General features: G+C 39.0%; 1 protein-coding gene across 1 annotated transcript in view; it reads right to left on the bottom strand.

Moving 5' to 3' along the window:
• Nucleotides 1–12,651, bottom strand: part of Ston1 (stonin 1) — a 51,225-nt gene extending 38,574 nt beyond the window's left edge. Inside the window, exon 1 of the mRNA XM_026385728.2 lies at nucleotides 12,616–12,651. The gene's annotated coding sequence lies outside the window, so the exon portion shown is untranslated. The remainder of the gene's footprint in view (nucleotides 1–12,615) is intronic.
• Nucleotides 12,652–14,517: the final 1,866 nt, after the last annotated feature.

Genomic DNA, 14,517 nt, shown 5'->3' with positions numbered 1-14,517 from the left:
GGGACTGAAGCTGCTGGCCCTAGGGAATTGAAAAAGCCTCTAAGAAGAGTGGACCTCTGAGCTGAATCTTGACAGTTGATATGAACTGATCAGGCAGAACAGAGTGAAGAGTACAAAGGCAGGGAGGAGAGAGGGCCTGATCCTGCCAAGGAAGACAGGCACAGCTAGGGAGGCAGACAGGTGGGGTCACAGAAGCCATTCTTTATTATGCTAAGAGTGTGTGTTTGCTCTAAATACAATAGGGATTCAGAGGCAAAATTTAAAGAGAGAATAAACAGGATCAGATTTGAATTTGGGAAAGCAAGCTCTGGCAGAGAACAGGACAGATTAGAGGGTGACAAGGCCAAAGGCAGGAAAACCTGGCAGGAGGCTAGGCAGAATTCAGGTGAGAAACCGGCATTGAACCTGATGGCTCCGGCCCCTACACGCTTCAAGTTTGAAATATATCAGGGGAGAAGAAATTGTTTTTCACGTATGTCTCTCTCGGCACAGGTAATTTCCACAAAGCTCTGCAGATCTGTAATATCACCTCATTATTCTCCTTGGTGATTCTGGTGGCCCCAGAGAGTGACGTCACTGCTCAGTAAGTGGTGGCTGACTTCATGAGCGGTGGAGGTGGAGAAGTCCTTACCAAATAAAGTCAGGGTTCAGGAAGCACAGAGAAATCAAGTTTAAGCAAGGCAACATCTGAACCAAGACAAACAGAAAAGTTTCAGGATGAAAGGCATGGAGTGAAGAGCACAGGGAGCATAGGAAACCAATAAAGCAGCCAGCGCCTGCTGTCTCTGGTGGGGAGATTCTGCATATCTCCCTTTGCAGAGTGCACTGCACACAGCCCATAAAGCACCCCCAAGAGAATCTGGGAAAGGAGCCCTTCTGGTCAGACAGGCAACAAGAGGTAAGAGTCTGGAGTCTGCAGCAGAGTTGGCACAGGGGGTGTGCATGTGTGAGCAGTTAAGTAGGAACATCTGGCAGCAAAGAGGACTGTGTGGGTGAGAAAGAGGCAGATGCCAACAGGCAGGGGGCTGTTTAAAGCTGGCTAAGCCCCATCACATGTGCCATTCGCTCTTGCAGATGACAAAAAAATGATTAATAAAGAGGATAATGTTAAGCCCAAAATAATGTATTTTCTTACTGGAGGAAAATGCTGATCTAGGCAAGTCTGAGCTTTCTTGGAACTGGAGGATCCTGACATTATCATCTAATTCCCAGGAAAGCCTGACCATTTTTTTTTTTTTCATAAGATCATTTTTCCAAAAATCAGGAGCACTTGACCATTGGTGTGCTACTTAGAATGACCCCAACTGAACACTTTCCACTGAAGCCATGACAGAGCACTGGGATTTTTCACAAAATTCATGAGGTTTTGCTTCAAGCCACACAGGAGCAACAGGCCCGGAGCTGTGCTAAGCAAGCTTCTCAGGTGTAAAGATTTGAGATTAAAATATTTCTCTGTTTGTATTAATGCTAAACAGACGCCAACAAAAACGAGGTTTGTAATATCAATTACTATCTTCCAGGCCTTCTAAATTGGCCCGGAATATGTATTACCGTGAGCTAGGAAAAAAATATTCAAAGGGATGAACAGGGGCCAAGATGTCAGTCCCATCTCTGAATTTCTGGGTCATGGCTGTTTTAAATTAGATTCTCAATGCTGTTTCCATGAAACTGTTGGCTTAGCTCTGCAGTGGAAAAGCTATTTTTGTGCTCTGGACCACAGATATGAAGGCATATCCATAATTTTAATCATTTTGTTTTCATAACGCTCTTTCCCTCCACTTAAGAACAGTCAAAGCTATCACTGTCATTACTATTTCTAAAAAGTCCCTTGCAAAAATTGACATGCTCTGAGTCATACACAGATGCCACAGGACCCAAATAATGATGGTTGTAAAATAAGCACATTTTAGGTTTTGTGAAATTCTCAAGTAACACCTTCAGTATTTCTTCCTATGGCTACCTTCTCTCTGTCAGCTCCCCATCACCTACTCTTGAATGACTCAGGAGGGTGTTCAAGCCCCTCCTGGGAAAATCTAGTCCCAAAAGTGTCTCTCTAATACTGACACTTAACAGGCTCCCTCTGGGGTCTTTGTAATAAAAGTTGTATTTCCTTAAAGGAGAAGAGCACCAACAAATAAAGTGAAGAGATATTTCTGGTTAAGAGGGTCCTGGTTCTTAGGTAACCACATAGATATTCTATAGAAAGCTTCAGGAGTAGGCTGTATGGGCTACCAAGTGGCATACAAACACATTAAGAAATCTTACACAAAAGAAAAGTAAATTGATTACCAAGAAAATAGAAGATAATAGTGGGTATGACCAAGGGCTCTCTCCAGAAGTATTCCCTATTAGACCTTCTAAAGCACAATCCTGGTTTTGAAAGAACCGGCAAGAGAAGGTACAAAATGGGAGGGGACTAACATTTGTGAACATTAATATATACCAAGCACTTGACCCATATATTTCCTGTCATCTCACTGAATTTCAGATCAACCTGTTGAGGTAGATTTTGTCATTACTGTCTTACAGAGAAGAAAACAGCCTTAGATTATTAAATAACTTGCCTAACGCATTGAAATCCATGCCTGCTTGACTCTAAAATCCATTTCTTTTCCATTATGACTTAAAGCTTATGTGAGGATCAGAGAAAACCAAGGACTAACCCTGGTTTGGTTTCCTTAAAGTAAAGAACAGGGTTTGCTGGAAGGGTTGGTGGAAGATGTCTTTGTGTAGATTATTTTAAACGTGACAAACAGGCTCCACTGATGTCAATCAATGTCCTCAGAGATGGTGTTGGCTGCAAGTAAAGAATCAATTGCTTAGTGTATGCCTCTCTTACCATGAGAGACACGATAATCATGTAGCCCAGCAGGGAGAGAAAAGCAGCTTCACACAGCACAGGAACACTGGCCTTTCACATGCAGTATTTCCCTTCAGTGTAGGTGTTGGGATGCTCACATCATACTCAGATGGTGTGCTGAAGTGAGATTGCCTTTTACAAACTTCTCTTGAAGGTCTTAATCTATTACGGAGACTCTAAAGGCCAACACTTGGAAAGCATCATGTTTGGGAAATTCAGATCTCATCTAGACAGAAAATATGTGGCCAGACAGACAGCAAGACACCACAGCAAGGGTGCCTGTGATACTGATGTCAGCACCAGTATCAGGAGCAGCCTATTCATATATTCACATCCTAATGTATATGTATTTACCTACTTGGATTCTACTTTACATATAACACAATGAACTTTAAAATTAGTAGTTAAAAACTTTATTCACAATGATGGATTGACAGAAGAATTACCCTTCCTAATTAATCCAAACACTTCAGAACACAGAACAAAAAAATATAATAATAAAAATATGTTCTAAAACCTGTATATAATTAGGTACCAGCAATGAAGAGGGAAGTCAAAGTTCGATCAACAAATGGGAGCTGAAGCCACAGAACTCATGGAAAAATCCAGAGGCGTCAGAGGCCTGAATAGCGAGCACTGGGATTTTGATGACAATGCGTGCAATGGGGGAGTGCAGGTGATGGCCACCTCATAGTAGGAGCCCTCAGGGAAGCACCTGCACAATGCTGAGGGCCACAAAGGCTGCTTCATAAGTGAAACAGATCTAGAAGAACATCATTCACCCATGAGAGGAAGCAGCAAGAAAGCCTGTCATTTGCTTGGGCAAAGAGTGGAAAATGAGAGACCTATAAAATATGAAATCCAGGCTTGAACTGCATGCAAGAACAAGGATTAAATGCATACTTCCAGATCACACAGGGGCTCCATGCCAAGAAATTCACAAAAAGGCTATTCTGGAGTGAGTAAAACACACAGGGCACCAGCTGAAGTAAATGTAAAATTACTTCATAAGGATATGCTAACCCTCTGAGTGCAGAGGATTTCTTTGGAAAACAACTCCTGATGAGTACGTAAAACATAGGAGGAAATAAACCACCATTTAAAAAGAAGACAAATAATCTAAAGTATAAAGTATTGAAAAAAATTCAAATGTTTAGAAATGATAAGACAAAAAAAGATCATATTAGAAAAAGACAGATATGAAGTAACAAATAGAAATCCTATAAATTAAAAAAAAGACACTGATTTCTTTAAAACAATAGATGTGTTGAATAATAAACTAAGTGGAGATGAAGAAATATTAATAAATTGGAAATAAAACTAAAAAAAAAAAAACACTCAGAGTACACTGAGAGATAAAAAGATACACAATACTAAAGAGAATTTTCTTCAGGCCCAAGATGGGAAGGTTCAAGGTTTGCCTAATGGATTGCAAATGGAGAGATGAGAGAGCGTAATGGATATGGGATCAAGGGCTTTTAGCTTCTGATATTCAGTCCTACTCCTCTAGCACGTAGAAGCATTACTGACACATAGTGACTGCCCAACAATTATTTTAATTATATTTCTTCTAAAAAAAATTTGTAGCAAAAACAACTGAGAAACCTCTAGAGAATAGACAGAAGTCTTCATCACAAAGGCACACAACTGAGTTCCAAGGAGGATATACAAAAACAGACCAACTTGGATATCAGTGAGAAAGACAGAATGTGAAAGGCAAAGCAAATCTGGAAAGTCTCCAAGAGAGAAAACAGATTCCCTAAGAAAGAGCGATGTGCTGAAAAGATATTTCATTAGGAACGACTGAAACTAGAAGACAGTGGAATGATAGCTTCCGGAAGTCAAGAGAAAGCTACTTAGAATTCCACACCTTGCTAAATCATCTCTCAAGACTGACCTGCAACACAGACATTCTCAAAATAAAAGACTGACTATTACAAGACTGAGTATTAGAACCCCAGACCTTTACTGAAAAAATTTAGCAGTGAAGAAGAGGTAAGCAATGGTATGCAAGAAGCAATCCAGAGAAAGAAATCAGGAAAGTTAAACAAATGTTGGTTATAGGAAGAAAGGAAATAATGACCAACCTTTGTGGCAGTGGGTAGGGGGAAATTGGAAGAGTTTAGACAATGTGGAAGAGGGGCAGATCAAATTTAAAGTCATCTAAAATCACTGCATTATTTAGAAGAAAATAAAGAAATTGACTAGACTTTTTTAAATACACATGCTAGAAATTGGAGGATACTATTAAAAAATACAAATATACATCTTTCAAAAACAGTTGACAGAAAAACAGAAATACGCAAAACTTGATCAATTCAAAAACAAAAGGAAAAGAAGAAAAAAAGAGCAAAAGTGGTAAAACAAAAAAAAAAAAAATAAGCCAGGCTCAGTGAAACCTGCCTATAATCCCAACAACTCAGGAGGCTAAGACAGGAGGATTGCAGGTTCAAAGCCAACCTCAGCAATTTAGCAAGACTTTGCCTCAAAATAAAAAATAAGGGCTGAGGATATGGCTCAGTTGGTAGAGTGCTTGCCTCACATGCACAAGGCTCTGGGTTCAATCCCCAACACTGCCAAAAAAATTTTTTTTAAAATAAAAAGATCTCAGGATGTGGCTCAGTGACTAAGCACCCTGGGTTTGGTTCCCAGCACCACAAAAAAAAAAAAAAAAAAAGGAAGAAAGAAAGAAACATGGCAGAAATAGAATATATACCTACATATATTATACACATGCATATAACATGTGCATAATATAAATATATATTACCAAGAATGTAAAAATCTTAAATATATTATTTTAGGTTGAAATTTTAAAAATCAAGAAACATATAAATGATTTTTCTAATATACATATTTAAAGTAAACTCTTAAAGAAAAGTTAATATAAAAAAAAATACTGGGGCTGGGGTTGTGGCTCTGTGGTAGAGCGCTTGCCTCACACATGGGAGGCACTAGGTTCAATCATCAGCTCCACATAAAATAAATAAATTAAGGTATTGTGTTCATCTACAACTAAAAAAATTTTTAAAAATACTTACCAAGAGTAAGTGAGTATAGCAATATTAACACCAAGCAAAATAGAAATCAAACCAAAGCCATTAACAGAAATAAAAGAGGACATTACATAGCAGAATGAAAAAGAAATTCAAAGACTATACACACCTCCAATCCCAGGGACTCAGGAGCTGAGGCAGGAGGATCACAAATTTAAGGCCAGCCTCAGCAATTTAATAAGACCTGGTCTCCAAAAAAAAAAAAGAGCTGGAGATTTAGCAAGGTGGTAGAATGCCCCTGAGTTCAATCCCCAGTAAAGTTAGAGGAGGAGAAGAAAAAGAAGCAATTCACCAATCATGGATTTGCATAAGCACTGATGGAATCACAAGAAGAAATTAACAAATCTACAATGAGAGTGGGGGTTTTAATATTTTCCAGAAACCTAGAGGAACTCAGAAAACAGGCATTAAAGCAGGAAAGACACGACAAATTTGACCTATCAGAGTGATACAGAATTTTGTACCATTCCTTTTAATGCACATGCAGAATGTTTGGTAAACTCATGTAATTAGACATAAAGGAAGTCCTAACCAAAAAAAAAAATATATATATATATATATATATATCGCTTTAGCCACATTATACATTTAGATATGTGATGCTTTCATTATCACTTAGCTCTAAATATTTCTTTTTACTTCTGATACTTAAATTATTATATTAGTATATTATATGGTCTATATAATAGTATATATATATATATATATATATATATATATATATATATATACACACACACTATTATACGGACCATGCTGTTTTTTCATAATGTAACTAAATTAAAATTATAATTTAAACAAAGTAAAAATAAAATTTAAGTTGAAAAATGGAAAATTAAATAAATCTATAGGCTTAAAAAGAAGTATCAGAAGTAAAAAGAAATATTTAGAGCTAAGTGATAATGAAAGCATCACATATCTAAATGTATAATGTGGCTAAAGCAATACTTATAGCTTTTAATTAATTTATTGAAAAACAAAATATAAATAAGCTAGGCATCCACTCAAATAGATAGAAATAGAAATAATATAGATAAAAAATACAAATGAAAAACAAAAAATATGGATAAGAAACTGTTTATTTGAAAAAGCTAATTAAATAGACCTGTATGTTAATTAAGAAAAAAGAGCTGACACAACATATTATGATGAAAAGAATATAAGACACAACAAATACTTATAAAACCATAAAAGAAAATTATGAACAACTTTATAAATTCAAGAACATATAAGTGGATCATCTTAACTAAATAATCAAAACTGAATCAAAAATAGAAAAATTAAATTCATTAATAATCAATAATAATTTATGAAACTTGATACAAATACCCTGTATAAGTGGTTCAGATGATTTCACAATTAGTTTTAATGTTTTTTTTGTTACCAGGGATTGAATCCAGGGGTGCTTAACCACTGAGCCACATCCTCAGACCTTTTTATATTTTATTTTGAGACAGGTTCTTGCAGAGTTGTTCAGGACCTTGCTAAATGGCTAAGGCTGGCTTTGAAATCACGATATTCCTGCTTCAGCCTCCTGAACCACTGGGATTACAGGCGTGAGCCACCATGACTGGCCCCTTAACAAACTTTTGTTTATTCATTTATTTATTTTTGGTACTAGGAACTGAACTCAGGAACACTTTACCACTGAACCACACCCCGAGACCTTTTTATATTTTCTTTTCAGATGGTCTCACCTAGTTGCCAAAGCTGCTCTCAAACTTGCTATCTTCCAGCCTCAGGTTCAGGAGTAGCTGGGATTACAGGTATGGGCCACCACATGTAGCTCAACAAATTTCTAAAGAACAGATAGTCTCTATCTCTTATAAAGAGTTTAAAATATATAGATATATAAATGAAAGAGGAAAAGCTATCCACTTACTTAATAGGATTAATATAAACTTAAAAAACAAAATGAGAACAAGAGAAAAAAGGAAAATTATAGAATAATTATTTAACTTGCGAACTTCCAAAAAATTCTAAATAAAATGCTAGCATATTATACCCTATAAAATAAAAGATTGTACATCTGTACATGTATATATATATATGCATGTTTTTAACTATATTTTAATATTTATTTTTAATTATACTCATTAATCACATTGTAATATTAAGAAAGAAAAACATACGATAATCTTATATAACTTACATGAAAGGCATTAAAACATTATATAAAATCAGTCATAATACAATTTTTAACTTAAGAAATGTTAAGAATAGACAGAAAGTTCTTAACTTAAAAAAATCTACTAAAACCTAAGCAAAAGTTCATACTTAAAGGAGAAACTTTTAAGAGTACATATTAAAGACAAAATTTAAGGGTAATCTCCATCACTGTCACTACTGAATATTGTAGAAGTTCTACCCAAGGCAATAAGAAAGATACAGAAGCCATAAGTAATTGGATAGAAAAGACAAATTACTGCTGTTTTATGATTACTAAATTAAAAGTTCAAGAATATTTACATGTAGACTTTTAAAACTAATAGGAGAGGTCAGGATGATACTAGATAAAAGAATAAAATTTAAATCCAGGAATATTTCTATGGACCAGCAAATAACAAATTAGAAAATAAAACAAGAAAAAGAATATCATTTAAAGTATTGACAAAACCTATAGAAATAATTATAGCAAAAGTTGTATTAGAGATTTATAGGAGTAATCACCAGTAGTTCTGAATGAAAAAGACGAGAAGATCCAGTATTATAAAGATGTCATTATAAATTGAGTGCAATTTCAATAAAAATCAACAGAATTATGAATGTGTGTGCAAGTAGACAGACTAACATTTATATAAACTCGTAAAACTCAAAAGAAACTTTTAAAAATATGAATGTAATCATAAGCAATTATTTTGTGCTTCCTTACATGGTAGGGACTATTCTAACATTTTTCATGCATTATCTCCTCAATTACTCTTGGAGTGTTTACCATTATTATTTGTATTTTATAGCTGGTAAGACTGAGAAAAGTTAAGTAATTTGCTCAAGGTTAGTCAGCTAGAAAATCACAAATGCTCATGGAGCTTGGGGTAGGATTACATTTTCAGAAATCCACACCTACATACGTATAGAACATTTTTGAGAAAATCCTAAAATCTAGGGAGAAGACAGGTTACATTACAATGAAATGACAATAATCTGTGATCAGACTAGTAGCAATATATTCAAGAAGACAATGGTGAAATATCTTCCAAGGACTCAGGGAAAATAATTTTGTTTAGAACACTACACGGAGACAAACTCTCATTTATAAGAGCAAAAAAATTTTAAAAATTAAAAAAAAAACACGTTCAGGAATATGAATATTTTACAACATGCCAAATACCAAATTTTTTTTATAAAAAAAAAAAGCTTCTAAATTTACATTGGCATGAAGAAAAATGAACCCAGAAGAAAGGAGTAGGTTGTCAAAAGTAGCGGCCACATAAGTGCCATGAAGAAACACAAACATGGCAGAAACAGGTCTTTCTCCCCCTCACACTAGCCAACACCTCGAAGAACAACAAAGGCCCATATTGGCAGAGCTCTGAAGGCAGAATTTGCCTAATCTACTTTAAATCTTGCCTTGTACTGGAACTATTCCAGAATCCCATAGGGTGCGTAGAACTCCTGTCTAGCTGGAAAGTCTCCATAGAATTCTGAATACTTCTCACATGCAGAACTGGTTCCCAAGGAAAGGTGAGCTGCCTCTGACTAAGTCTGGAGCAATTTTCAAAGAACGAAAGAAAAATAATAGTGGGAGGTGAGAGAGGTAGAAAGCAGGAACATTTTGCAAATAATCAAAATATTAGTTCTTATTAAAGCATGAAATATTTTTCCTTCCCCTTTTTATCTACTTTTTCCTTATAGTTAAAATAATAATAATAGTAATAATAATAATAATTATTATTATTATATCACATGTTCAGGGAGAAAGTAGACAGTAGAAATTGAGATACACAGACTTTTACCACTGACCTGAATTCAAGATTCAATTCCAGCATTAGTAGCTATGCAGCTTTGGGCAATTTACCCCTCTGATCCTAGTTTCTGAATCTCTATAATAAAATAATAGCAGTACTTACCTAAAGAGTTTTAAAATGACATACTATGGTGTCAGTGCTTAATGCTCCATAAATATTAACTAGTATTGTCGTAAAAAAAAAATTGAGAAACATAGCCAAGCACACACACACAAAAATCAAAAGCACCTGTAATCCCACCATCCATAGTAATGCATATAATTCCAATTTTTAAATATATTTTCAAAAAGAGAAATTATAGTGCTTTCTAATCTATAGCTAGCTCTATAAATTCACTCCCATATTCTAAGCATGTCTTATACAGTTCAGTATTTTTGTACAACATGATGTTTAAAGGTCATATGGTATTCCTTTGGGTTGTTTTATTTCTTAAGGACCCCTACCCTCCTTCCTCTCTGCAGGTACCATACTTGAAGTTATTGCAACTCATCTGACCTGGCTAGATAGGGGCTGCTTGCCTTCTATTAGCTAACCATCCAAACCACTTACTCCTTAGTTCAGGGACCCTTTGTAGCCTTCATGACACCCCAGCATCCACAGCAGTCTATCGTCAGGTTGCTAAGCCACCTCTGTAATGCCAAACCACCCAGTTTAACAAGATTCCATGAGAGGAGCAAAAGCTGAACAAGGCAGAAAGACAGTTTTTCTCCATATAGTATCAGGTATTAAATACAGGATTAGAAATTCTCAGAGGGAAATTTAAAAAAAAATGTCAGGAAGAGGAAGAGACTGAAGATTCTTATCTGAGTACATTGTTTTTCTAAGCAACAGGGCCAAACAAGTTTAAACCTCAAGGGCATTTTTTTGAATGGAGTCACAATGCTTCCTTATCAATAAAGCTTAGAAACCACAGTAAAACCTTACAGTTTCACAGAATGGAGAACTGTCAAATTGATCAGTGGAGATAAGTAAATTATATTCTGTTTTAAATGTTATTTTACTTTCAATGAAATTTTTTTTAAATTTTTACTTCTAAATGGTTCAATGCCTTGACCTGTTTTCACAGGTCAATGTTGTTCACAATCTGATCTACATTTGTTACAATCACATTTATTGTTTGTACAGAAAGGGGAATGGCTAAAGTTCTTGACAAGTGTGTTCTCCTTACACACAATAAAATTTGAACATCACTCCCTGCATTCCTGTTCACACAGTGAGCAAAGCTTTTTCTTCCAGGTCATGTGGAAGTAAACCAGGCTCCGGCTGCTTCCCCTACTCTGATTCTGAGTGAGTGAACAGAGGTTTGCAATATAATCCAAATCAATCCCTAAAAAGAATATCCCAGATTCTAGACTCCATTTTCCCAAACCCATGCGAGAACTAGCAAGCTTCCTCTAAGCACCCAGAGAACCTAACTTGTCATGGAAACACTGATTCAACCATAATAAGAACCAGCATAAAAACCACAATGAACTAAACATGTCTTCCAGCCAATCAGACTGTAGTTGAAGCCACAGCCTGGGCATTTAATAAATGAGTTTTTTTTTTTTTTTTCTTTGTGGTCCTGCTCATTTTAGCCTCTTCCATAGCCTTGTTTGCACAACTTCTATTTAGAGAAGGGAGTGGAAAGATGCGGGCTAGCAAGGCAGAGACCTGCAGATGGGTAAGGCCAAGCTGGAATGCTAACAAACGCTGCTCAGCCCGGCCCGGCCCTGCCCTGCCCTGCCCATCAAGCAAATTAAAACTTGTAGCCTAGAGGCAGCTTTAATAGCTCGTTTGGGGTAGTCTAAAAACAAGTTACACTTGCTTCTTTCTCCTACCAAAACAGTTGAGTGTGGACCAAAGTCTGCTTTCAAGAGGCAAGGTTCTGCACCATATTTTTAGCAGGCAATCTCTTCTTCTCTTCTTTTTATCATTCTTCCTGTTTCTTTTCTTTCAGGCTTAGAAAGACGAATTATATGAAGTGTTTGTTATTATCATTGGAAGAAAGCAGAGTCAGTGGAGAGGTTAAAAAAGAAGATGCCAAACCAACAGAAATAGTAAAATCCTAAGAAGGAATAGATTTCAACTACCCTTACCCCTCAAAAGTTCAAATCCCAAATTCCAGAGAATGTTATTCCTGCAGGAAATATTTGGACAAGTGTGGCGGTGCTTGCGGCTGCGTCCCCTTGGCCTGGCTCCTCGCTTTGGGGGGACAGGATAGGCTGAAGACTTCAGTAGGGGTCTAAGTCTGGGGGCCACGGGCCTCCGAAAAGGGTAGGAGACAGTAGTGCAAAGAACAGGGGCCAGAAAGAAACTGAAGGGTCCTGGACGGACGAGATCCACAGCCCCCACGGAGGACTGAAGGGCAGGGCCACTGTCCTCTGTCTGGGAGACCCGGGATCCACGCGCGCGCGCGCGTGTAGAGCCCCCGGCCCCGCTCGGGGAAATGAATCTAGATGCTTTTTGGTGCTGTTGGAGTTTGCTTTCTTTAGACTCGGACCCAGAGCACAGGTGAGGAGGGGAAGCCCCGTCGCGGCCCACCCCCTTGCCCGCCCGGGGCGCCTACGGGGCAGCGAGTGCAGGTTGAAGGAAGACGGGGACGCAGCACGTCGGGGCGCCGAGCGAGCCCAGGAGTTGCCCGAGTCCCGGGATCCCGCCCAAAAACTTTCCTAGAGAACTGAGAGTGGCCCCACCCTGGAGAGGGGGCTCCCAAAACTTCCCCGTCTGTTCCCCGGGGCTGGTCACTCACGCGCAGCGTAGCTGGGGCTCCGACTCTAGCCGCCGCCATCCACACTGGGAGGGGTGGGGGAGGGGCGGGGCGGGTCCGGAGCCCGCGGAGTGGCAGGGAGGGGAGGGGCTCCCGTCCCCGCCCCTCTCCTCCAGCCCCGGCTGGATCCCCTTTCTCTTCTTTTCTTTCCCGCCTTGGATCGATCCCCTGAAGTTTTTCCTAGTGTCCGATTCCCCAATTTGCCTTCCTGCGTGTGTCTTCAATCTCTGAATCTCTAGACCCCAAAAGGAGGAGAGAGCGCTCACTCCTGAAAAAGTGTGGGGGGGGGGGTGGTGGAGAGGGGTAAAGGATTACTTTGAAAGTCTCTGCAGAGGGCCTCTTTTCCCTTCAGGTGGAACCCACCGTGTTAGCAGGGTACGATGAAAGGTAAAGGTAGAACCCCGCCTTCCTGGGAGCTGTCAACCCTTGGCAGGATGGCTGGAGACAGTTGAGTGACAGGCCAAGCTGTGTGGCTGCAGCCGGAGATAAGTATCTACTACATATACCTCGGTGTGCCGCCTTTGGAGTGCAGAAGCCAGGAGAAAAGGAAGTCGTCCTCCCAAGAGAGGTTTTAGAGTGGATTCTAGACCTTGCTCCGTTGCCCGCCTACAGGTGACTCAGAACTAGTCTCAGCCTCCTCCTCAAGTGGGCTGCCTCCCTGGAAGAGAGAATGAAAGGAGGAGCCCCTCTTCCCAACAGACCCGGCCCCTTTTCCTGGAAGGGAGACTTGAGCTGCGTTAAACAGGCTCCGAGGGGCCAGAAAACGGAATTCCAGAGCCTAGGGCATGGTCCTTTGAGGGCTGGCAAGATTGGAAGGTTTAAGTGGGGAATGTTCGGATGGGAAAGTGGAGCTGGGCATTGAAGCAGAAAACAGGAACTCCATGAAAATGTTTAAGCAAAACAGTATTTTGATCCATATAGTATCCCATTCACTTTTGATTTGCCAGAACCTGGCATATAGTAGGTACCCAGTAAAATCTTCATAGATTCAAAATGGCAATTGAGAAATAGATTAACAGTCTGCAAGATGAACTGCCTGGAAAGAGGGGAATTGCACCTCAGGAGAGGAGTCAGGAGGAGCTGATGAACAGCTCAAATCAAGTGCTATTTGGATGGTGGAAAGGAAGTGGGGGGGGGGGATTCTGGCAGATTCTCACAGAACACTTCCCTGCCTTTCTATAGCAGTGTGATTCTTTATCTTGCAGGTCTAGGCTTTTTTTTTTTTACCTTCGAGTGTCCATGAAATGGAAAAGATTTAAGTACCCTGTTCAAAAACCAACCAGTGTTGAGAACCCCTGTTCAGGGCTATGAGGGAGGAAACTGACATTCAGAGAGGCCAAGGAAGCCTGAAGTCACACTGCTGGGACCGATTTAGGATACCTTTATTCTCGGATAAGATTTCTAATTATTTATACTTAAGACACTCAAGCAAACAGGAAAAAGGCCTCATGCCCTCCTCACCTCCCCATTTCCTCCAGCTACCTTCCCAGTGATGCTCTAGAGTTGAGGAAGGGCAAGTGAGAGTCTGTAGAATAGGAAGTCAACTCACTGGGGTCTCTTCAGAGATCTTCACTAAAACCAGACAGCACTAGTCCCAGTCAGACGCCTGGGAAGGAGCTGAGAGAAGTGGAGAGAGAAAGAAGAGCTGGGGACGTGGGAGTTGGAGGAAGAGAAGAAAAAGAGAGGTGGCAACTCTTTGTTGTTTGTGTGACTTGACCTCCCCCCAAAATTGGACGTATTATTATCCTGTGTCTAGCCCACCCTTTACCCTAGGGCCTCCCAGAGAGGCCAGCCCATCTCAGAAAATGCTGCAGCTAACTGGAAAGAGGATTCATACAGAAAACAACTCACTGGAAAAATAGTAATTATCACTGTACTTCAATA

Source organism: Urocitellus parryii, chromosome 12 (assembly GCF_045843805.1).
Source record: "Urocitellus parryii isolate mUroPar1 chromosome 12, mUroPar1.hap1, whole genome shotgun sequence".
NCBI classification, from domain to species: domain Eukaryota; kingdom Metazoa; phylum Chordata; class Mammalia; order Rodentia; family Sciuridae; genus Urocitellus; species Urocitellus parryii.
Note: the sequence above shows the minus strand (reverse complement) of the source record. Positions and strands in the feature narration are given on the sequence as shown.